The sequence below is a fragment of the Rhea pennata genome, chromosome 3 (genome assembly GCF_028389875.1).
Source record: "Rhea pennata isolate bPtePen1 chromosome 3, bPtePen1.pri, whole genome shotgun sequence".
Taxonomy (NCBI): Eukaryota; Metazoa; Chordata; class Aves; order Rheiformes; family Rheidae; genus Rhea; species Rhea pennata.
The window spans coordinates 37,312,354-37,338,896 of NC_084665.1; the positions used below are offsets into that span (position 1 = coordinate 37,312,354).

At 37.2% G+C, this 26,543-nt stretch overlaps 1 protein-coding gene across 1 annotated transcript in view; it reads right to left on the minus strand.

The window, feature by feature from the left end:
• TTC27 (tetratricopeptide repeat domain 27) overlaps positions 1-26,543 on the minus strand; it is a 139,853-nt gene that overhangs the window by 64,081 nt on the left and 49,229 nt on the right. The window lies entirely within an intron of this gene.

Here is a 26,543-nt window from a genome sequence, read left to right on the forward strand (position 1 = left end):
AATCCTGTGTGTTGGAATGGGCCTCTGGAGGTCTTCTAGTCCCATGTCCTGATGGAAGCAGGTCCAGTTAGATTTGGTTGCTCAGGCCCTTGTTCCAGCTGAGTTTTGAATATCTTCACAGATGGAGATCCCTCAGCCTCTCTGGGTCCCTGTTCCAATGTTTGCACACCTTCACTGCGGACAATTTTTTAATGATACTGTGACAGAATTTCCTAGGCTCCATCTTACATCCGTTGCCTCTCGTCCTTCCACCGTGCACCTCAACTCTGGCCGCCTCTTCTCTACACCTGCCTATTAGAAAGCTGTAGACAGCAGTAAAACCCCTGCCTTAGCCCTCCACCTCTTAAGGCTCAACAAGACCAGTTCTCTCAGCCTCCCTTTATTTGTCAAGTGCTCCAATCCTATATTAACAACCCCTCCACATTAAAATAAGCTGAAATTGCTATGTATATCAAGAATATCAATCGAGTTAGATTTTGTTATGACTTGAGGATAATAGGAAGACTTTTAGATCTGTAGTATAATCCACAGGCAATAATCAGTAAAAAACTTCCCTGAAAAGACTGTAGTTATGATTCTTAGATGTAAAGAATTTGATGCCAGTCTTCAATCACTGATTTTTAGGAAAGGCTAATAACAGATGTGTAGCCAGTATAACTTTAACACCCCTTAATAATATATAGATAGCCTAGACTCTTTACAGTATGGTTTCAGACACAGTATACCATTACTAGTGTTAATTTTGAAAAGAGAGATAGCAATAAAATTTCCTTGCTATTTTATTAACACCATAAATGATCCAGTCTCTCTGAAAAAAGAAATTTGTCTATAGATTTTTGTTGAGGGGGGAAGGAGTGAAAAAAAAAATCTTCAGCTTCAGTTATTCAGTTATCCTACTCTTTCCTCCCAGAGATCTCCTACAGCGTTAAAAAGTATGCTTTGCTAGTGGTTTGTGAGAGACGCCTGACAAATTTCTGTCATATTGTAATCTATTTGTTGTCTTTTCCTCATTTTTTTTGCCAGAAAGGAAGCAGAAATAGACAAGCTAAAACAGTATTTCTGCAAACAGAACGACAAGGGAAGTAAGAGAAGCAACAGCAAATGAAGCATAAATGAAAGCAGTAGGAATGTGTGTACAACCATCAAATACTTCAACAGCAACTAATCCTCCCTATTGTGACCAACACTCTTGGTATCTCTGCGCAGACTCTGATCACTTCTACTCACTACTGTACTAAGAAGTTCCCAAAGATTTGCATACCATCTTGTTTGTACTGAGCAGCTGAAAGCATCAGGGGAATGCAATTATACATTCTGTATATCCCCAAGTATCATTTTACAAATTAAATATCATCAGTAAATCTGTAACTGGTCTGAATCCTAGTTCTGAGAGCTCATCTCTCGCTTATCTCACTGTGGGAAATTCAATCTGCCACTTAATTTTCTTTGGTCTTGAGACAAATATTCCACTGCAGGAGGCAAGCAGAGAATTCCTAAGAGAGGACCTTTATTTCTGAATTTATTCTTCAGTGGTTGATTCTAGTTGTCTAAAAAACTTAAGAGATTGTTTGGCCAAATATTTGAATGATTTTTACTTTAGCTTATAAAAGGTGACTTCTTTTGTGAGAAAGATTACTTTCCCCTGATTTTCTCTGATATTGTGTCATACTACTATATATATATATATTTTTTTTGAATTTTTTTTTCCTCCTGTATGGTGCTGGATACTAATATTTATTTTTCAAATGAACACAACATCTGTTAAAAGAATAATAAAAGCTGAAGTGCTTGATTAATCAATGGTCCTAAAGGTGCTTATTTTCAGGTCCAACTGCAGCCCTTGCCCAGCAGTACAGTACTTTTCCCATCACTCTGGTTTGGTTTAATGACTGGCACAAGTGGGCTGTAGAGCAAAGGTTTTGTGTCAGCTTCCTCCAGCTCTACCAGAAGTGGAATGAGCAGCTTGGAAAACGACTCTTCTAACCCCACTTTTTTCCCCTCTCTCCGTCCCACACCAATGTCTAGCTATTTTTTCAAGTAGCCATGCTAGATATCACACCTGTATAATGCCCTAACAGGAGGGAAGGGAAGCAAAGACAGGGTGGAAAAGAGGCAGAGGAGCAAAATATTATAATCTTATCATTTAATAACAACCCTGCTTTTTAAAGTATTCATAAAGAAGTAAAATAAACTTGCTGAACAACCATGAAAAAAAGAAATTCTTTAACAATTCTATTGCTATAAAAAAAGCACTGCAACTGCATATAACAGTAAGAAACAGATCTGTTTTCCAGTTAAGAAACATTTGTAACTCAAGTGCCCACATTTTCCTTGCCTAATCATAATGTTTAAAGCAGAATAGATATAAAAAGGCATATTAAATGGCACAAATATTTACGCTCATGGGCTTTGAAGAATAATTGCAGAACATGTATCAGTAACTACAAAGCATGCTTGAATTTTCCGCCCAGAACATCTACAGATTCCAGATAATAAAAGTTTTGTCAGCCCCAAAGCTTTGTAGTTCCACCTGAAGCTAAACATAGACTCTATTAATGAGACCATTGTTTAGAAAAAGACATCTGTAAACAACAAAAACTAAATCAAAATCATGCAAGTTTTGTCAACATATCTAAAAATGTACTGTACTAAAGGCAGTTAAGAAAATTAATGAAATAATTTAGAACAAAAACACACTATTGAGAATCTTTACAAGTCATCTTTGTTACGTTTTAGAGAAAATAAAATACAAAAAACAAGAAAATGAGATGAGATGAGAAGAAAGGGAAGAAAAAATTATGCAACTTTTTCTGTACAGAATGGAATGTTTTCACATGGGAAAACTCATTACTCCAATTCTTCCCCACACTTTTTCCTCCCCCCAAAATCCCTTAATATTCTCCTCTTCCATCATTTTATAGTGAAAAGAGAAGATATTACCAAAATATTATATAAAGCAGCACACTTCACTCAATATACCCTCCTTAGATGGTATTAGAATGAAACAATACGAACCTCAAAGACTTAGTAACAAAAGAGTAAGTAGCTGGTTATTACATAACATACAATTTCCCCATGACCATCTTAGATCAAAATTATAAGTAATACCCAAATTGTGAGATGTGTGCACATTACAAATGAGATCCAATTCAAAACCTACACATATGACCATTGTCAGACCCAGGTTGACTCTCAGGTATCATTATTCAGCTTCATCATTATTCAGAATTTAACCTAGGCTCGATATGTTCCCTTATGAACCCATTCATCTGTTAGAGAAAGAGATAAGAGAGAGACAAGGTAAGAAAGGTTACACAAATCATAGAATCATAGACAGAATCACAGAATCGGTAAGGTTGGAAGGGACCTCTGGAGATTGTCTAGTCCAACCTCCCTGCTCAGCAGGGTCACCTAGAGCACGTTAGACAGGGTTGCATCCAGGCGGGCCTTGAAGATCTCCAGAGAAGGAGACTGCACAACCTCTCCCAGGGCAACCTGTGCCAGGGCTCCGTCACTCTCACAGGGAAGAAATTCCCCCTCACGGTCAGGCGGAACTTCCTGTGCTTCAATTTCTGCCCATTGCCTCTTGTCCTGTCACATGGGACAAATGAAAAGAGTTTGTCCCTGTCCCCTTGACACCCTCCCTTCAGGTACTTCTACACATTGATAAGATCCCCCCTCAGGCTTCTCTTCCCCAGGCTAAACAGGCCCAGCTCTCACAGCCGTTCCTCATAGGGCAGGTGCTCCAGCCTTCTGATCATCTTTGTAGCCCTACACTGGACTCTCTCCAGTAGCTCCATGTCTCTCTTGTACTGGGGAGCCCAGAACTGGACACAGGACTCAAGATGAGGCCTCCCCAGGGCTGAGGAGAGGGGCAGGATCACCTCCCTCGACCTGCTGGCAACGCTCTTCCTAATGACCACCAGGATACCATTGGCCTTCTTGGCCACAGGGGCACATTGCTGGCTCATGGTCAATCTGTCATCCACCAGCACTCCCAGGGCCTGCTCTGCACAGCTGCTCTCCAGCAGGTCAGCCCCCAGCTTGTCCTGGTGCCTAGGGTTATTATTCCCTAGGTGCAGCACTCTGCACTTGCCCTTGTTGAACCTCAGGAGGTTCCTCTCTGCGCAGCTCTCCAGCCTGTCCAGGTGTCTCTCTGAATGGCAGCATAGCCCTCTGCTGCATCAGCCTCTCCTCCCAGCTCAGTATCATCAGCAAACTTTCTGAGGAGGCACTCCTTCAACGACCTGGATGAAGGGACGGAGTTGAACAGGATGGGAGCCAGTACTGAGCCCTGGGGGACACCACTAGCCACAGGCCTCCAATTAGACTCCACGCCTTCTACAAAAAATTTGAAACAAGCTAATAAGAATCTTAAAGGAAGCCTGTGCCAATTGCTATTTCATATATGTACATACATACAAATTATATACACACACACATACATGTATGTATGCATGCATGCATGCATATAATGCTCGGTTTTAGGAAAACTAGAAAGAGGGAAAGCAGCCTGAAGCTTAAAACCAAGAATGTAATATATTCAAGGTAAAATAAAAGAGTTAACCAAAGAAACTTGGGACATATAGAGGGGTGTTAATCCCCTACAATACTACACGGTGTTCAGTCCACAAACCGCAAAAAGTGAGTTTTCTAAAGAGCAGAAGAATAAGGTTGTCCTAGACAATCATGATGTAAGTCTAGGCTGTTCAGAGCTATTGCTCTGTATGACTCCACTCGCTATTTTAAAAAGTAGGAGGTCCTATAGAAATTCTCTGGGGCATCCAAGTCAGATCTGCCAGACAAGAAACTAGAAGATCTAAATATGATTTTTGTTATTTACGAGTCTAAATAATTTGATTGTTTTTGATATTTTCTCTCATTACAAATCTATGCTTTAAGAAAGACCATTCTTTTATCCTTGAAACTTGTGCAGCGATAAAACTACCAGTAACCCAGCCACCTACTGTGATTACTATGACAGAGCTTTGGTTGAGGCTAGACTTTTGAGCTTTAAGCACCTTTAACTGCAACAAGTTGCAGAATTCCCAGGAATTTAGATATTAATCCACCACTAAACCAAAACTATTTACATTTCAGCCAAACTGCCAGGACATGGTGAAATGCCTTATTTGAAGACACAGACACGAGGCGCCTGAAGGTTACTCCACTCCTTTGTCCTGTCATCACCTCCAGAGAAACAGCCTTTAGTTTACAGTCACTCAGGTATTTGTTAATATATTTTTTAAATAAACTCTGAAAGGGATTTAGAAAGAATGAAAAAAATTCCTCAATTTCTTTTCATTATCAATTTCAGTTAACATATTTCAGCGGTTTTGTTGTTTGCACTTCCAAAAATCCACATGTAATTAAGATTTCCAAACTACCTATATGGATTAATTAGTATCTGTTTATAATTAGTCATACTTCATCTACCCAAGCATAGAGTTACCCAGTGATTTTCATGAATTCATCTAGACCAAAACTGTTTTTCTGCCATACAATGCTAATGATACCTCTGCTTACACTGGGTCTGGTTTATGGTCTAAGAAAGACTAAAGTAACCTAGAGTTCAGAGAGAGGCAAAAGAATAAAAGCTTTGCAAAAAGTCCCTAAAACGGTAATTTGAAGGAAAAAATTAATTCAGATTAATCAGCAAGGACACTGATCTGGGTTAAGAATTAGTCATTCGATGTGTAAAGACCTCATCAGTATATAATAAAAAAGATGAAATATTAGGACAAAATTTTTTATTTACGTGAAGCATTGGAAGAAGCAGTCCAAAAGGTCACGAAAGGCCAAACAACAAAAATTTCAAAGAAATATTCATACAAATACCTGTCAGAGATGATCTAGATAAATTTGGTCTTTTTTCACACAGAAACTACTAGAGCTGACGAGAGGATGTACTCTGTTGTCCTTGCTACTCATGAATAAAGAAGAAATGATTGCAAAGTTAGTGTCATCAGCCTTGGCTGCAGAGACTATGAGATGGTGGAGTACGAGATCCTGAGACAAATGAGCAAGATAAGGAACAGAATTATAGACTTCAGGAGAACAAATTTTGGCTAGCTGAGGGATTTGCCTGGCAGGATCCCATGGTGAGACTGTCCTGAAGGAAAAAGGGGCCGAGGAAAGCTGGTTAATCTTAGGAGAAACTCCTCTTAACAGCACAAGAATGGTCTATTTCAGTGTGCGCAACACTGAGAAGTTGTGGCAGAAGGCCAGAATGGATGAACAAGGAACTTCTCACCGAGCTCAAATGCAAGAAGTCACACAGAAGGTGTGTGCAAGGCTACCCACAAGTAATAGATATAAAGACATTGCCCAAGTATGCAGGAACAGAATTAGGAAAGCCAAAGCTCAGTTGCTGTTCAAATTAATTAGGGTAACAAAGGACATCAATAATAGCTTCTGAAAGCACAGCAAGAAAAAGAAAAAAAGGGGGAAAAAGGGGAAAGGAAAAGGAAAGGGAAAGATTAAGGAAAATGGGCCTGCTGCTTAATGGGGCAGGGAACCTAGGGATATGGAAGGACAGCATCCTGCAGGCCAGTCAGCCTCGCCTCCATCCATGGGAAGGTGATGGAACAGCTCATCCTGGGTAGCATCTGCAAGCATGTGGAGGCAAAGAAGGTGATCAGGAGTAGTCAGCATGGATTCTCCAAGGGGAAATCAGACTTCACCAATCTTATAGCCTTCTATGATAGAATGACTGGCTGAGCAGACTGGGAAAGAACAGTGGATGTTGTCTACCTTGACTTCAACAAGACTTTGGTCGCTGTCTCCCATAACATCCTCCCAGGTAAGCTCAGCAAGATTGGGTGAGATGAATGGACAGTGAGTTGGCCTGAGAAGTGGCTGAAAGGCAGGGCTCAGAGAGATGTGATCAGCAGCGCAGTCTAGTTGGAGGCCTGTAGCTAACAGTGTCCCCCGGGGTCAGGACTAGGGTTCAGTCTTGTTCGACTTATTCTTCATTGACCTGGATGAAGGGACAGAGTGCCTCCTCAGCAAATTGGCTGACGGTAACAAAGTGGGAGGAGTGGCTGATCCACCAGAGACCTGAACAAGACTGCTTTTATGGGACAACCACCAACTGCATACAGGGCTGTATTAGCCAGAGTTCAGTCAGCAGGTAATGGGAAATGATTCTACCCTTTCTATTCAACACTCACGAGAACTTCTGGGTTGCTGTGTTCAGCTTTGCGCTCACCAGTACAAGACAGACACTGACATACTGGGCCCAGTCCAGCACAGGACCACACAAATCCGGGGGGGAGGGAGGAGTGGAGCACACAATATATAAGAAGAGGCTGAGGGAACTGTTTTTGTTCAGCCTAAGAAAAGAATGGCTAAGACTTAACTCTCAACTACCTATGTGAAAGTATAGAGAAGATGGATCCAAACTCTTTTTGGAGGTCAGTGTGAAAAAACAAGCAGCAACAGATACAAGTTGGAACATAGGAAAACTTTCACAGTGAAGGTAGTCCATCATTGGTATAGGTTGCTCAAAGAGCTTGTGGAATATTCATCCTTGGAAATCCTCAAAAATTGAGTAGAACAAGACCTTGAACAAGAGTAGTTGACCCTGTCTTCAGAGGGAAGTTGGATCAGATGACCTCCAGACGCTCCTTGCGACCCCAATGACTTTCTTCACTGGCCAGTTAGAAAGCGTTGAAGTGCTAAACTCTTATGCAGAGACTTCAGGTAGGTGCTAAAGTTAAAGGAACAGATGATCAAGTACAAATGTAATTTGTCTAAGATCCTATACATACATATGCACATAAGCATAAGGTCTGTCAGATGTAGAGGACACTGAACACCAGAGTTTTCTTCTCTTTGCTAAGACAAGCTTCTACTTAAGCAAACTATCCTGAATAGGACCAGTGTATTCCCCACAAAATACAATTGACCTACTCCACAGAAATATACCAGCACACTTGTCAAATTTTACAATTCTTTCATCTTTACGTACCAGAGTGCCAAACCTTACACACCCTTGCTCACGTTATTAAACTTGCAATGTCTCAGCAATACTGCTGGCCATTTGTAAAACCCTGCACTTCAGATGAGCACTGGTCAAAGGACAAATGCATCTCTTTTCTCTTATTGTACATGCATAGGGAGAATAAGAAAAGACAATCAGAATCTTTCAGAAGTTCTTGAGATTTTATAACCTATTTAGAACTTGACTGAACTTCTGTGGGCACTTTATTCAAACAGTTACACCTCTGTTAATGGAGCTAGAACATCGATGATCTCCAGGAGTACTGGCAACAAAGCAACCACTCTATATAACCACTTTCTGCAGCTCTTCTTGGTGTATGAACATGTAAAAATCTCTGGTTTACTGAAACAAAGTAAATAGTTTCTCTGTTCAAATTCAGCATACATACCAATTATGATGTATATGTCCATCCCAATGATTAAATTAAGAAAAAAAAACACAGGATACCTCTTCAAATCAATTCCCCAGATGTTAAATTCCTCAACTGAAGTGTTTTTATTCATATAACAACACTCAATTTTTCGTGGAAAATACTACATTACCTAAAAGAAATAACTCTTTTTAATCTATATTTAAATCAACAGCCTGTGTTTGAAATTATATATACTAGATTTTCATAAATAAAATTGCCAATACAATGAAAAAAGAGCCCTTCAGATCATGGAACACTAAATAAGGACTGGAACTAAAACTTTTTTTTCTTAAATACACCATGTGCTCAGTTCAGTGCTATCCCAAAGTTTTTCCCTTTTATTTTTTTATTTCCCACCACACTATTATACACAAAAATCTTTAGTAGTATATTGTTATATAATTACAAAAAATTTAACTCTCAAATTAATTAAAACATATATCTGTAAATCCCCATGTAATTCATCCCACACTTAAAGAATAAACACCATCATTTTTTAGGGGTTTCATACTAACAGAAGAACTCTGCCAGTTTCTTCACAATTCATGTGTTTACTGAAATTAAATAATTTGAAGCTAAGATGGAAACAGCTCCCACTTACATGCACACACATATGCAATACATAACACTTCCCACTGCTCTCTGGATATCACTTTAATGCATGACTTCCTAACTTAAGATACAAAATTCAAACATAACCTCACACAAAAACAAAAATTCATTTTGCACAGCTAGTTGGAAAAGGTGTCAACGAAACATAACATGTCATATTCAAGTCTAGTATCTTCCCTGCTTGCACATGAGGGATTGTGCTAATGAGTCCTACAGTACAACCACTGATATAAAACATCACGACTACATACAGTTCCGATGAAACAACAATGGTTAATTTGGGTATAAACAAATAGGATGCTGAAGGAAACATATTTAAATCATCTTCTCATTGCAACTTCTGTCATCTTTAACTACTAGCACTACAGATGACATTCTCAAATAATTTGGGAATTCACACCACTACTCAAGAGAGGTAATTTGAGCACCTATAAATTCCTCACCTTCGTAAGGATTACACAAACTACGTATTTGATTGCATGTGTCATTAGCTAGATAAGACCTACTAATCTGAAAAAATAAATTTTCAGCATCTGTTCGAGGCAGCAAATCTGTACATAAACAAACTATTAATTTCTAGAAACAACAAGTTTTTATTTTATTTTATTTATTTTTATTTTTTTTGGAACAAGAATGACAAGATACAAGGCTGTCTATTCCCCAGTCACATCTTAGTAGCTATGAATACCTCCGTGTTTTCAAAAGCCCAACATCACAAAGGTTACATTAGGCTTTCACGCTAGATGACTCCTGTTACAACAATACAAATTCTAATTCTATTTGGCGTACTGTCCTTAGAGAGATGCACCAACAAACTAGGTAAGCAGTATAATCTTTTCATACCTTGAAAATGCAAGGCTTCCATAAGTTTTGACACTGGATGCAGTGCCTTAGCAGGAAGAATTGGATAAAAGAAATTATACTTATTCTGTAATTTAGATGGTAAATTTGCTTCCTGGCACAGATTGGCTAATAGATATAGTACATTAGCCTCCCATGGGTTTTGGTTGCTTGTGGGTTGTTTGCTTATTTGCTTTTTTTTTGGTGGTGGTGGTGGGGGAGTGTTGAAGAGATCTAAAGTCAGGGAATACTCCGTGATAGGTATTCTATTCCACTGTGCATCTCACTTCCTCAAGATCAGAAGAATTGCTTAGGCATCAAAAAACAAAGGTCCTACTGATATATTTTCACAGGTATCAAAAACTGTCCTGTCTATGGCTTGATGCATCTGTTTGATTTCACACTTTCACTGAACACTGAATTCTATCCTAGACAAGCCAAAACATTATCAACTAATCCAGCAAATTATAAGTCTGCATATGTCAACATGAAAGCAATTGTATTTAAAATTTCTGATTTTTTTCCTGACAAGCTTATAAGAATTTTAGTTGGCAACTGATCACACCTTTTTCCATCTAATTTGACATTTTTAAAAAATAAAAAATAAAAACAATATGCAAGTCTTTGTAGTTACAGATTCCTAACTGATCAAAGGTAGTCTTAGGGTAAAACTATCAAGATAAAGATAATTTCCATTTTCACTGAAAACTCCACAGCTTATATTCTACACTTAAAGTGAATTATATTTCAGGCATTATTCCAAGTCCAGTGTTAGGTGTTTTTCTTTCAGTCTTGCATGGGGAAAAGGTGTTATAACTTGGTTAGGTCTTAAATATTTTCTTGCCTAACGGCATGTAAAATAAACTCTACCTTGCACCTTTTGATATTAAGTCAGAACCTTTGCACTACAGCAACAAAAGCAAAAAATTATGCAATGCTTGAGCCCATATGACATGTATTAGCTGAAATTCCATATTTTCCCTTATGAGTTTTTTTCTCAATTTTAATGAGTTGTTGTGTCAAGGTAACATTTTATAGTCAAGCATTTGATCACCTCTAATTTTTTAAAGTCTCTTCAAATTATTATCATTTGAATGTAATATTTAAGGGAACTGAATTTGACCATCATTTAGGTAAATCAGAGGGACAGGCAGAAAAATGTAAAAGTATTAAAATGACAGAGGAAAGATTTTCTTGCACTGGCTGAGACATCAACATATGTACTGTGCAATTTTCCACTACTGCTTTAATAGCCCATATATATTTCAGTTGGTTTAGACCACACATTCAGTGTATTTTTTCCAAAGTCTAAAGCTAGTCACTCAAGTGTATGACAAGGGTTTATTTCGGTCTATAAAACTAATCCTGGGACTGCACAACTAAAATAGCTTTTCACTGCAACAGGTGTTAGCTGATCATGAGCAGAGCTAGGCTTAAAGCTCTTAGCCACAGCCATTAGGAATACCTCTCTTGGATGTTAAAAAATCAAGAGCATGGCCAAGATACCATCAGCAATCTGCACCAAGGGACTAGCTTAATTAGAATGGTATTTTTAAAATTTGCTTTGTCTAGTCTTGTCTGGTAGCCTCTGCGCTAAAGTTATAACATTGCATCACTGTAAACAGAGTACTTTTTGCTCAATCTGACCACTGAAACATGAAGACTATTTGATTTTTTGCATTTTCATATACTTCAATGTGTTTGAATGAGATTACTTCACACAGATAAGTAGTTTCATAGTCTTGGATATTTGAATGCATTTGTAATACATGATTATTTTCAACAGCTTTAAAATAATACATATGCATATATATGATGGTCAGTTCTGATTCTCCCCATCTGTAGCTATGAAAAGTCTTTACAAATTTCCTCTCTTTTCTGCCCATACTTTATAAAGCAAAAGGTATGTAAAAGTGTTAAAAAAAAAAAAACTTCACTAAAGAGTTAAATCATTTAGACTAGATTGTACTGATTTAGAAATTAATGCTAGATGCAGTATAGCAGCAATTAGATTGTGCATCCCATAAATATAATTTAAAATTATTAAGTAGCTCATTTAATTTCAGTTTGCAAGTGACTCTGGAAGTTAACATATCTGAAGATACATTAAATACAATATAGGTATTACTCAACAGCTGGCATAATCTACCCAGGAGTTAGAAGACTGAAATAAACTTTCTCGCCATAAGATTTACAAAACTTTCCAGTACTCTGTGCAAGAAGGCTGAAGTCATTTCTCTAACTGTATTTTCCACCACATTTTTACTCCCCCATCCTGTTCTGTAGCAAATAAGCAACTCTCAACAGACCACAGTCAGACCAACAGAATCTTCATACACCACGCTTTTTCTCACTCTAAATATCTCTCTCTCCCATTAATTTCAGGGATCACTGTTACGGCTTCTGATATCTACCTTGCAAGAACCAGGATGTATTACAGCTTCTAGGCATCTGTCAATGCTATTTCTTTCCCCTCATTAACTGATTTGTGGTCAGCTTAGAAACTGTTGGCTTTTTTGCCATTTCTGTAGTACATATGAGCACAAGGAATAAAGGAGAACATCAGCTAGACAGACTTGGAAGCCAGACTCCCTAGGCTGTTTAAGTAGGCAGTGGCAAGAGGAAGGTCCATCCAAAAGACAGGTTTGAACAAATAATCAAGTTTTGAGGCTCCTTGAGAAAGCATCTTACTCTCCATTGACTATTTACGAAGGAGACTAGCTTTCCAGTCTAGGTACCTAGGTTAGATGCCTGACTGAGGTGCTTGTTGCCAATGAATTCTCTGGACAGGTTCTCAAATCACTGGATTGTATCTTTCAGGCTCAGATGTCCTTTGGTTCCCGTAGGCTTATCATGGGGCTGCAAATACCCCTCAAATTTTTATGACCGTTTTACTTGAGTAGTGGAAAAGAACATACTATAAATGAGACTTTCCACACAGACCACAGATTTTGGAATGAGGAGAAAAAAAAGAAAAAAGAAAAAAAATCCAAGAGTTATCTTGCATTCTGCTATGGTTTTTAACTCAAGGCAAGAATCAAGTTGAGAACCATGTAAATATTCAGATCTAATCAGTTCACTCTAGTTGGTATACTAGTAATAGATTTAAGTGTATATGGGTCACAAGTCCCACTACTTAACCGAGCTATTTCTTTAAAAAGTGCAAAACACCGTGTAACTCTTATTAATTACCTCTAAAGAAAGACAACTAATCATATTTCTGTGGATGGAAATTTAAAAGCCAACCAAAGAAAACCTAAAAAATTTTGCATTAGAGGTACTACATATTTTCTCTTTTCACTGAAGATAATGGAAAGAGTTACTGAAAATGAATCATCAGTGAATTTTGTGCACAATAAATACACCTGCTAGTTATAGTTAATGCTAACAGTTCAAATTTGCCAGAACACTGCAAGGACTATCGTCTGGTGTCTAAGGTTACTTTCCTCAGTAGAAATACTACAACACTTCAGTACCTTTCTGCACATATGCCTCCTACCTACCCTAAAAAGAAAGCACTCTGAAAAACACACAACTGCTCCCAGCAGTAGGTTAAGGGTATTCCCTTTCACTAGCACCCCTTTCCTTTAGTCAACACTGAGAATATTCAACTGACAATACAGTTAAAGTCCTGATGGGGAAAGTGGATGATTTCCCAAAAGAAAATACCCTCAGACTTCACAGCTTCTCTTTGCTCATCTCGCTTTCACTAGAAAAGGCAATATAGATAATGCAGTTGCCTTACATCTGGTATTCGTTCTTGTGAGCACCAGAAGGAAAACATCCAACTGCCTTTTCCATTCTCCATGAAGGTCTCATTTGTAACCTGAAGTCACCCCTAGCCTATCTTTCTTTGCAGTGGATTTTATTTTCGAAAAGAAACAGCATACAAAAGGTCTAGACCTTCTGAGTTTACTTACAGACAGAAATATTTTGTTCTGTAAAAAGGCTGCACCTTTCTTTTTCCTTCCTTCTGCTACCATATGCCCTTCCTCACATGCAGAAATAATATAGAAAATGACTCTTTCTCTCTCCTTACCCAAGTACATTTTTCAGCAGTGTATAGGGAAGTGGTTAAGCACCTGTTCTTGTTAGAACAATGTTTATGCCCAAAGCTCAGTCCATATCCGTTCCTCCTTCTTCCCACTATTATAGTCTTTGCTTCTTGCGAATACACACTAAGAATTTCCTGAGCTTTCTCTTAAGCTGGCTGTTTCTATGGTTTTTCTTGGAAAATTTCCTGCCTTATTCCATAACCTTGTGACTCAGAAACACACAAATATTTATATTGAGAAAATGGAAATAAAGTAGGTCATTTGATGTGGATGTAGGTATATACTGGAATCTGATATATAGTCAGAAGGAAAAGAAATACAATCATGTGATGAGTGGCTTTTCAGTGAGCTGTGAGTGTAATTAACAGCAGAACTCATTTGTTATTTGATACAGGATTAGGCAAAAGGGTTTTTTCCTAATCTCTGGAGATAAAGCTTGAATGGAGGCCTAGTGTCTCCTACATTAAACACTGCACAGAAAAAGGTCAAAGAAAGTGAGCATTAGAGAAACATTCTCTTACAAGGGATGACTCCTATGTTTCACAGAGGAAAAAAAAAAACAATGAAAGAGATAAAAAGACTTACACTTACTGAAGAGTTTTCAATGGAAACCACAAAAGGTACAAAGAAATCTTTGTTTGGATTTACATTTAACAATGACACAGAAAAGCAAACTCTCATTAATTTGTGTGGAACAAAAACAAAACACCAAGTAGGGAGACACTTAAACACTTGAGGTATTAACATGATTCTTAAACCTGCATCCTGTTGGTTACTTAACTTGTATGCATGCAGGTAGGACTTTTCAGAAAGGCCTATAGAAGGAACAAAACTCACAATTCAAAATAATTTTGGATACATTTGGAAAAATCAAATAGGGTTCTGCTAGGAAAATATTTCAATGCTTTTTTTTTCTCCCTTAGGATTCATTACTTCTGCTAACAATATAAAGGCATTATTAGAGTGCCAAATGACTGCTTAACAGTTCTCCTTATACCTTCAAACTGCAAAAATTCCTGAAGGGCTAACCTCTGATGTTAATTTTCTTCAATTAATGGGCACTGGTGGAGCAATATTCACAAAGCTGCTAAGAACTTAGTGCTCTGCAATGATATTAAAGCAGTATACACATTATATTCTCTCACATGAGCAAAAGAAAAACAAATGATTTTTCATGCAATTGCTTAAGCGGAGAACTGGGTTGTGTTTTATTATGTTTTTTCTTTCTGATTTGAAAGAGTATTTAAATTCAGAAGTAAGTTTACCTTAGAAGTTCTCAATTAACTTTCTTTAGGAGAAGGAAGAAACTAGAGAAGAAAAGGAAATGTCATGAAGAAGGAAGATGCTGTTTTATTTAAAGGAATCTTCTTTCACTGACCAGCAAAGGGTAAACCACATGAGATATGGCTCCTGTTTTCACTTACAATGGAGGCCAGCCATATCACTGACACTCGCTCTACTGCGCCAAACATAGCATTTATTCTGTGTTATGTAGAAAATAACTTCAGCCAGATTCGACTGTAGTAGCATTGTCTTTTTCAGGTCTGTGGTTTGGACTTATTCCTGAAATAGCGGAAGTACAGACTTCCATACCACATCACAGTACTGCATTTATTTCCTAAGGCCCAATCTCAACAGCAATAGATCAGCTTTTTGGATTCAAACGACTAGACTTTAACTCTTTGATACCAGTGATAAGGATTCCCCTGGATATTAAACAACAGTGCATTTCTCAGCCCCAGGAATTCCACAGTCTAGGCCAAGGATCTGAACTCATCATGTGCTCTGTTGAGGACATCTTGAAAAACAGAAATGCAAACTGCTCACTGCACAGGTAAAGCAGTGAATTTGATTTGTATACTGATTAGTCTCCTATATCCAATACACCATATTTTAAAGGTTGGAGAGAATGGCTAGACATCTTACTTAAAAGATAAACAGCTTCAGCTCTGTACACAACAGTACATAGAATCTGAGGACTTCCAATCTGTTTAGTCTCAGAGCAAACAGGACAAATGACTGAAAAAAGTGCAAAAAGATCACAAATTGATGCTGATGAAGCATATTTTCTAACTTGTTCCATTCAAGTTGGCACTGTGGGAGAAGAAAATCCCTGCTAAGTATTCCCTGGAAACTAGCACAGTATAACTTAATAATGTACAACTTAATTTCCCCACAGCGTTCCTCCCCGCCCTTCCCTGCCTTTGCCTCCCTTCTGACAGAGAACATTATGGGACAGATAGTGTTATAGTTTAATTTATCCTCTGCTGATAGGAATTTTCTTCTCAGGAAGTCAGTCAGTTATGACTTCTCATCCTTCTACTTCCAGAATAGCTTCTGGTGACTACAAACAAGAACCACAATTCATCAGTAGATTCAAGTTGGTCAGCTCTGTCTAAGCTCCTATTTGGTTTAACACAGAGGGGGTTTTGTGTTTTGTTTTAAGCTCCTAGGTCTTATGCATAAGAATCCAGATGAGACTGTACACCAAAAATTTCTTTTTTTTTTTCTTTTTCTTTCTACTTCCTTGCTCATTTGAGCTGGCGAGAGCAAACTCAACACTTGCAGCACTCTGGACCACTGGAACATCCCTTAAGCATGACAGATCCTTATGCCACTGCACCAGGGTGATGGGATTTGTCTGTTTTCCCTGCCTAATTGCATTCTCCAGCTCAACGCTACGCATCCTCCAGAGTCCACCAGTAATGTTTCCTGTTTGTTTGACCTAATAGAAACTTTTATCTTTACTTTAGCAATGGTAACTTCAGGACTAATGTGCATTTCCTATAATTACCCTTAAAATAATTTAACTGAGTATCTTTTGCAAGACAGAAATGTGAGGTAGCAAAAATATTAATTCTCAGACAGGTTTGCAGAACAACCACATAAAAATTTTACAACACAATAGAGTCTTAAAAGCTCTCATCACATCCCTCAAAAAAAGGCAAATAACTATCTTGAGAAGAACCAATTTAATGCTTCCTTAACTTCAGAACTGTAAGGCTGGTCAATGCCACAGCACGAATACTTTAGAAGCTGCACATGGTATTTGCATTCCATAAATGCTATTTATGAAATCATCCTGTAATGATGTTAACTACTCAAAATCAGCAGTATTTTTTTTTCCTGTAACATGGACAGACAAAACAATTCAGGAAAAATAACATACCTAAACCAGTGGCTTATAGTAAGTGTGGCACTGACTTTATGCCAGAACAAAGTATAGTATTTAATGTAACATCTTCACAATCTTAAGTCTAGAAAAACAGCTATATTTAGAAAAACGGTGAGGCATACCAGAGGAAAATTCATGCAGTTCCAGACAGGACTGTACAGGGAATGTGTCATACCTGCTTTTCCTCTGTTTTGAATGCCAGCATCCACCATGGGAATTTGGCCTACAACAACCTATTCAACAACCTACATATTGCAGTACTTTATGTACTACAGCGTAGTTAAGTGTAATATGCTGAATGCAAGAGATATACCCCAATTGCTGTTTGGTGGGCTAAGTAGCTAGGGTTAAAGTCCTGAGATGACAATTACAGTGGGAGCTCTAGGACAGTCCCAGCAGTTTCCCAGAGAAGAGTCCACGTTAACAAGTCTCAATGTCTATCAAGAATAGCTAGGTTCTGATTCCTTCAGATTTCTGTCTTAATCAACAGTAGAATTATGTCTCCTTAAAGAGGTATCATTCCCATTATATATAATATGCTCAAGCTGCTGGAGACAATCAGCAGCCTGGCATTAAATCTCATGTGTAAAAGTTTGGTCTCCAGCAGCAAAGCAAAGCAGTAGTCATCTTCCTTTCAGAGACTGAAGAGAGCCCTGAAAGATGACAATGATTCCTTAAATAGCAACTAAAAGTCAGGAAGAATAAGAATAGGGACAAAAAGATGTGAGAAAGGAATTAGAGACGATTAGAGCAAAAGAAAAAGTCAGAGAAGCCAAGAGGAGGTGCCAGCAGGAATATGGCATGTTGAAGAAAGGATGAGCAAACAAAAAGGGAAGCAGTAGAGGCATATATGCCAAAAAAAAAAAAAAATAGTGAAAAATTGCTGGGGAAAATGAAAGAAAGAAAGAAAATCCTCCTATATTGGCGAGGAGGAGAGAACAATGTTCCTAAATCTGACAGAGTTGTGTAGAGAGAAGCTGTACCCCGAATGTATTTACTTAGAGACCAAAAGTAAAGGTAATTTCTGGGATGTGTTTAGACTTGAGCAAAGTTAAAAGCATAAAGTATGATGGACTATGATGCAAACACAGCTTTCTAGTAGCTATCCAGCTGTATAATGTATGTAAACTAGACTTGCTTAACAAACCAAGTTGTGGAAAATGGATGTGGGAAAGGGGTAGTTTCACAAGCAGGAGGCGGCCTTTTTAGCTATGCACCTACAACCTTCTCACTTTCCCAGCTCTGTTAGACATTTATTCATGTGGTGAATTTCTACTACTAGTATAAGGGAAAGATACAGAATATACAGACAATTAAATATATACATTGCAATTCTCATGGAATAAGCTGTAGGATGAAAAATAGCCTTATTCCAGCAATTAATTGACTTGTTTCCTTCCTGTCTCTAAGAAGTGACTCCTAACTACTAAGCCATTCAACTGTTCCAAACCATGCAAGATGTTTAAAACAAAATAAAAATAATGCTAAACATATTTTCTTACTTTATTCTACATCTGGACCAGTGTTTACAAGCATCTATTAAACTAAAAAGCAAAGCAAATACACTTAGTTTTAGACAATGAGAAATACAAATCCGGTACTGGACTAATTTGGGGGGGGGGGGGAATACAAAATGCATGCGCCGCTTCCCTGAGACTGTTAAATTCTAGAATCAGACATCTCATTTTACAGTGCTTCTAGCAGTGAGAGAGAGCAGAAAGATCTCTCAAAGACTATTTTTAAAAATCTGTAAAAGAGTTATTTTCTCTCTCATCTTTTGTCTAGATTATGATAGAAGTCATTGTGGAATGTGTAGGCCAACATACTCTGACAAATATACTTAAGAAAAATCTAGTTGACACAAGATATGAAGTCTTTCAAGAAAAAAAGCTCAAGCTCCAACTTGACTAATGCAATATACGCTAAAGTATAACATAAACAAGGCAATGAAGTATATCAAAATACACATATATGTAACTTCAAGACCTTTCTTCTGATTCAGAGAAGGCTTCAAATTCCAACATCACAGATATTAAAATATTAAATAGTTTAAATGCTTTTAAAACATCTTTGGAAATTGAAACAAATAGAACATGATACTTTTTAACATTTCAATTGCATTTGTTTGAATGGTCTTCATAACTAAGAGCTACACTTGCCATGATTAATGCAGCCAGTCCAAACATTTCAAAAATATTTATGCCATAGCATATTATCATATATGCTAAACATATAATTTATACACAGCAAAAAAGTCTGGACGTTCTCACTGTATTTGTGAGCCTCATTTATGGCATACGTTGTGTGAATAATTCACTAAATGAGCCGATATTGTTTCTAATTCCCGATCTAGTCTTCATAAACAGAATTTGATCCTTTCCTAGCCCTGCATTCAAGCAACTGTCAATCAGTTTTCGTAACAGTCACAAATACTTCGTGAAAGCTATCTTCTAAAATTTTCCTGCATGTTTTGTTACATATCTTCCAAATAATACTTTACTTATCAATATGAAAGCTATATTATTAGAAATACTTTTGTGGATAAAAAAGAGTAATAGGTCTACTGGCAAAAATATATGCTTTCCTGTCTTTAGTCACAAAGTACAGTTTAGCACACGATTGGCATTAGAATTCATGCATTACATAAATACAAGTAAAACAAATGTGCTTATGTGCTACATAAGGTTGTTTAAAATCTTTCTCAAATTAACAATCTTATCTCAATCTCTGCTCTGTAGCACTAGAATTCCATTTTACTATTTAAGCTTCTTGCTTTCTAACAGAAGACAAGAAAGGAATTATTGTAAAAATCATAAGTGTTTAATATTTGTCCTTATCTAGGATGGATGGTACCATGCTTTAGTATACCATGCTGAACCCAAATAAATACTGCTACAAGGGCAGCACACTGCAAAAAACATACCTAAGATTATTGCTGAATAGAAAGAAACGAGGATGGCTAAGCATTTATAAGCAGTTGTTCAGTTCTTTTTTTAATTTGTTAAAAAAAAAAAAAACAAACAAAAAACTTTCCTCCTTCATTCTTGTCCCCTCGGTTTATAGACTTAGAACTTGATTAAAACATCATTTTTTCTCCCACAGAATTTTTAAACTGCCCATTAATAAATCCTCAGAAGAAAATACCAATCAGAATTTCCTTCCAATAGTTTGGCTATCTAAGAAGTCAGTTATAAAGAAAAGAAAACTAAATTTATCACTAAAGTATTACTGAGGATATCAGATTTGCACTTCAGAGATCTTTTGAGGCAAAGGAAAAATGTATTTCATAGAATCATAGAATGGTAAGGTTGGAAGGGACCTCTGGAGATCATCTGGTCCAACCCTCAGCATAGCCCCATACGGGGATTGGACCCGTGACCTTGGCATTAGCAGCACCATGCTCTAATCAACTGAGCTGAATGTCTGCATACAATGTCTATGGCATTCCAATCTGAAACATCCAAAATCCTGTAGTAAGTCAAAAAAAGGTCTGTTACTTTTCAATATCTCATCTTTAATGCAGAACAGAAAGACAGTTTGGGGCACTAAAATGAGAAACATTCTAGTCTAAAGTATGGACATGATATGATTGGAGAAAATTAAACTCAGTTGCTTAGAGACTGTAGCAAGTCACCTGCAAACAAAAATTCAATCACCTTGATTTTTTCAGGTGCTATGGAACAAGAAAGGTTAGAGTAACACTTGAGGTGCTGGATTAGAAAAGGCATAAATGAAGGCACAATTCTAAAACCAGATACAGGAGATGAGGGCAAGACATCAGGAAAACTAAATAAACTTTAAGAGTAATTCTTCCTAGGCAGAAAGAACAAAAATGTAAATTTACTTTTAACAAGAGGAAGACTCAGATTTACCACTCATTTGACATATTCCCCTGCACTGCCTCCATCCTTGCTAAACAGGCAGAGCAGTAACACATCCAGCACCACTTAAAAAAAATTCAGTGACTACTGTTAGTGATAATATAGGAACTGATCATCAGAATACTGGTAAAAATAGTCTATTAAACACTGCACAGAGTAGGGAGAACATTTCCTTCAGATGATACATCAAACAACGTTTTGTTGAACAGAAGGTTTAATTTCATCATCTTGTTGCAACAAACTCCAAAACTTTCTTGTTAAAGTAAATTTTAATAGTTAAAAGTGATGAAGGCCATAAAAGGGGGCAAGGAAGCCTGCAACTTGTCAGCTAGCTGTCAGAGAGGTTGCTAAGAAAAATAAGTGAGCTGCTGATAGATAAAGAGGAAGGAGGAGGGGGAGAAGAAAGGCTGCTGTGGGAAAAAAATGTTACTAACTGTCATCCAATTTGCTTGCTTAACTTCTCCTCCCCCTCAACAAGCAAATAATTTATTAATATTTAAACACGATTTTCTTGTTCTCTTATTACTGTGGTTTCCATGAGACCACTAAAATCTGTCACTTGTGTAATTCCATGCAGATTATATGAAAGGGCAGACTATGCTAAAAAGGAAGGGCTGTCCAAAATTTCTTCCTACTCAGCCAAAGAGGGACACGATAAATCAGGCATCGTCTCCTCTAAGATATAGCGCAAGCAGCACCGTGGATCCCAGGGACTTGAGGAAGAATGCAGACCACAGAGGAGAATAAATTTGACAGGAATGGAAGTGTCAATTATGTTGAAATCTGATATTTTGTAAAATAAAACAACTTCAAACAGATGGTTACTTAATCCCAGTTTTGGAACGGAATGTGAGCTTCCCCCCTGCCCCAGCAACACATGTACTACAGTGGCCAGCTTTTCTTACCTGAAATAACTAAACAAACAGAACACAACAGCAGCAAAAATAACTGGTAACACTAGGTTAATATCCTGCCTATCATACACTGTAAACAGAAGCACTGAACACTTGCTGAATAAGGATCCAAGAAATCTAGTCGAGCTCCTGCACATGATGGTCCAGCAGAAAGAAGCAACTTCTCTTCTGTTACACTCAATCTAATTTTCTAGTAATGCTTAATAGGCCAGAAAGCATAAATGCATTAAATTAGCAGCAATCACTTGGATCCTGACATTCCTAGAAAATGATTCAGACCTTTGAATAGAGTGCTGAGGATGCAAGAAAGGGAAGAAAAAAAAAAAAGAGAATAGAATAGCTTTGATTTACCTCAAAAAAAAAAAAAAAAAAAAAAAAAAAGGAAAGAAAAAGAAAACTTACAAGCACTAGCAGGACTTTGCAGCAAGAAAGTCTTTGCAGTGTTATAATCTCGTAACCAACAGAGCCTATTCAAAATGGGCAACATTGCTTAGAAAAGAAGTGAAAGACTTTTTATAAAGCCACAAAAGTTACAACAGTAGAGACACATGGCACTCCTAATGAGCATTTCAGTACTCTTGCTAGTTATTAAAGAAAACTACAGTCATTTTCTCAGCAGAGAAAAATGCACTCCTTTTATTTAAGCTATATAAACAACTTCTCTTTAGAAACCAAATTGGCATGTTAGTTTTACAGAGATTTTAATAGGAAGGCTTAACATTAGAAATATCATGTGCCCTGATTTGATCATTCCCTAGTTCCACATTATTATCGCAAATGCAAAACAAAAGGAGAAACAAATCATTTCCATTCTCCTCTCCCTCCTCCCACAGACCCCCTTACAGTGAAAGGCAGAAAAAAACCCACATATATGTATACGCACACACACACACTCTCAATAAAAAGTGTACTACTATTCTTTGCTTCATGTTTCAAAGGCACCATATACCATCAGTTTCCATTGCATTCAGTAAATGCTCACTTCTGAAAAAAATCAGACCAACTGTTCTCAAATTCCTTAGTAAAAATAATCTCTTATGGAATTAGTAGCTGAACACTGGGGAAAAAAAAAATCAAAAAGCATGAAGAATTACCATCAGGTCCATCTCTGGACTATACAGTATTCCTCGGATTTTGACAGACCCCCTCCACAGTCTCTAGTTTCCTGATCTGTGGCTTTCTTCACGGTATTATATGAACAATTTCAGAAATATCACGGGGTTTTTTTCAGAAGAAGGTGAATAACTTAAGTTCTATATTCTGGGTAAAATGAAAGCTATTGCACTATTTTTATTCCTCTTTAAAAACAAGGAAGATGTCTCACATGTTGAAAATGTCCGTAGGCAGAAGAACTACCAGAGCTTCCTTTGCCCAGTTTTTACCACGTTAAAAAGAAACCAACTGCTCTAATCTCCATAAATGACAGTAGTCTCAGGAGTATAACAAACTAATGCAACAAAATTGTCCACGGTCCCTTTTCTTTTCCTTCTAATACTCCATTGTTTCCAAAGGATATGAATACTGGGTTAAGATGGGGGAAGCACAGAAGCAAGAGGCTTCTGTCCCACAATTTGTGCTTGCTTTCTCTCTTCTGTTCCCTATCGCTTAATACTGTTACTATCACCAGAAGTCCCTTGATCTCAAGGCATTAAAAAGGTAAATACACCTCGCATTCACCACAAAGCTCATCTCTCTTGGACAAAGCCCGGGCCAGGACAGATGGCAAGGATAACATTTATCCTGGATATCCTGTTGGAGCAACGTAAATTAGGTAAACTCGCATCACAGAAGTGCACCCCCAGTATGTAAACTATTTGGTGTTCTATAAAACTGTAGGAACTTGTATTGCAGAGTCCAACCTTATTACTTTTTTAATACATCTTTTTCCTCTTTTTGTGAGAAAAAATGCAACACAATCCAATAATTTCTCACCTATTCCCCTGCATAATCTTAAAATGACAGCACATCAAAAGATTTACCAGATTTATATACAGCATCCATATGTACCAGACTTTTACATTTCAAAATATCTTTTAGTCTTCTGACCTGAAATTTAATGTCCACATGACAGACATCTTAGATGAAGTTAACTTTAATTTTTAATTCATTTTCAAAACATTCTGAAATCTTATGTATACATTTAAATGATAGTATTGTTCATTTAATCCCTTACTTACTATACTTTTATTTGCAATACCTATACCAAACAAAGCACAAATACAGTAAAAAAACAATTATCTAATTAATCCTCCTTTTGCTCATTTATGAAAAGTCCCCACCCCCCAAAAAAAAATTATTTGGGCCACTGGTATGTGGGGCATTGATGTACTTGTGAGCTTCTAGGGAAAACCTGCAGCCCAATATCAAACTTAGCAGATTTCACGCATTTTTTTTTTATGTAAAAATACAAGTATCAAAATTAAAGATGGGATAAAGAAACAAATGCAGGGATTGTAAAACTTTCCTGGGGAGCTGAGAGTAAAAAAAAAAAAAAAAAAAAAAAAATCTACAAAACCTGTGTATGAACACAGTACTGAACAAATTCTTTGGTTCTTGCATTTTACTTCCTATACAGGAAGCTCTATGCAAAAGGTTGGTAATAAGCAAGAAAAAAAAGTGATTCTAAGAGAAACACTAGGTTTCACTGTCCTTGTCCCTCTTTTTCTCTCTTAAAAATGGTTCTTTAATGCAATATTCAGTAACTTAAGTCAGAAAGTTTGTCAAATATCACAAGTAAAATCATGTCTCCGAAGCAGCTAGTGTGGTATTTTTCATATACGTATATAGATATCTATATAGATACATAGTATAATCATCTTCAAGTCCTAACATATAAAAAAAAAGTTTAGAATGCCTGTTTTCCAAACTATGCCTAATAAAAGTCAAGACCATGCCATCAACTTGAGTTCATTTTGATCATCCTTTCCCTCTTGCAGCACATGGCCTTTATTCCCTCTCCTATAAAGAGGCTGCTGCTTACATGCATTTGTTTTACAATATCCCAAAGGAAGAGGGTCTCCTGATGAGCCACTGACCCATTAAAAGTGCTTTAAAATTTCTCAAGTTTTTAAAGATATCTTGAAATGCCCTCCTTTCTTCAGGAAAGATAAATTTCAGCAGATATCAGATGAATGCATGACAACCATCTAACCAGCCTGCAGATTTAGGAATCCACATGTAGGCTGAGAAGATGCCTGCTCACACACGCACACACAGAGCAGTTTAAATGATGCTAATGAAATGATGCTAGCATTGATTCCAGGCTTTTTGCCTGTTTCACTGGGTAGTACCGAAGCTTGGAAAATTGCTTAAATACAAGTGATTCTTTTGTGGTGCCACTTACATATTCAACTAATGGACACCAAAAGAATCAAGGTTTTGCTAACATTCTTGCCATGGCTAGGGAGCACGGCAATAGATTTCCTTGTCTCAGTGCTTCAAACAGAACTAAGATGCGAAAGAGCTCCAAGATTTTACCATGAAGTTCTTCAGTAACCATCTACAATTTTAGGCTTAAGCACAAACCACACAAAAGATGCTGATACTAAAGAGACACAACCTACAGTCTGATTTCTACTTTCAGTTTTCCAAACAAGACTGTCAGGTTACAAGTCATATTCTTCTTCATTTTTTTTTTAAAGGAATATAGTTCTAGATAAAAAAGAGAAAATAACGGTAAAATTGCACTGTGTCACTATAGCCAGTTAATCAGGTAGCGTTAAGCAGGAATTTAAAAAACCATTATTCTAATATTTATTTTCTCAGATTTTTTAGGTTATCAGCTGTACCCAAGTCACTGCTATACACTGAATTCAGCACTATCAGACAGATCTATTTTTCTGTTTGTTTATTGCAACAGACCCTTCTTTCTTGCTGCTCAGAGTACGAAGTAATGTGGAAGTCTGCACATTATCTTTCAGATGTAATTCTATGGAGGGCTTTCTCTTGACAGTGGTTCTGCTGATCTTTTAAGGACAAAGTAAGCTGCAGCAGCTCCAAAAGGAAATTATACTCTCCCCATCAAAAGATAACTAAATGAAAGAATAAGCTCTCCAGTATCATCACAATAAATATTTAAGGAGTAAGGTTCCTCAGGTAAAAGCTTCCTGTGATTTTTAAGGAATCAGCCGCTAGATGGCAGAAAAATGCAGTTTAATTTTCTCGTAATCATGAAGAATTTGCCCAACACATCTCTTGCATCTTATTTAACAGTAGTATAATGCATCAAGAAATGGCAGATAAAGATGACAGTAAATCTGATCATCTTTCTTATCTAGTACAGGTGCTACCTTAACTTTTTCTCCTCTGCTGTAAAGCCTGAGTGGTTAAATATTTGAAAACTCAAGAGTTAAAACAAGTAAACCCCTCTCTAAGTTCCATTATTCTGGAAAGCGTGGAATTATTGGCAATCTTTTTAAAGACGTTTTGTTATCACAGTATCACTCCATTTTAAAGAATAAAGTAGAGCAGAACTTATTTGAAGATTCAAGTATATTTGAAGATTCTGCTTTTCCACTCAAGAATTTTACAAATAATAGTGGTTAGTGGGAAGAAAGGAGCGTGGAATATAAAGAGACTGTAGGGAGCTTGGCAGGAAATAAAAATGAGGGGAAAATGAGTTTTCATAGAACAATCCCATTAAAAACGTA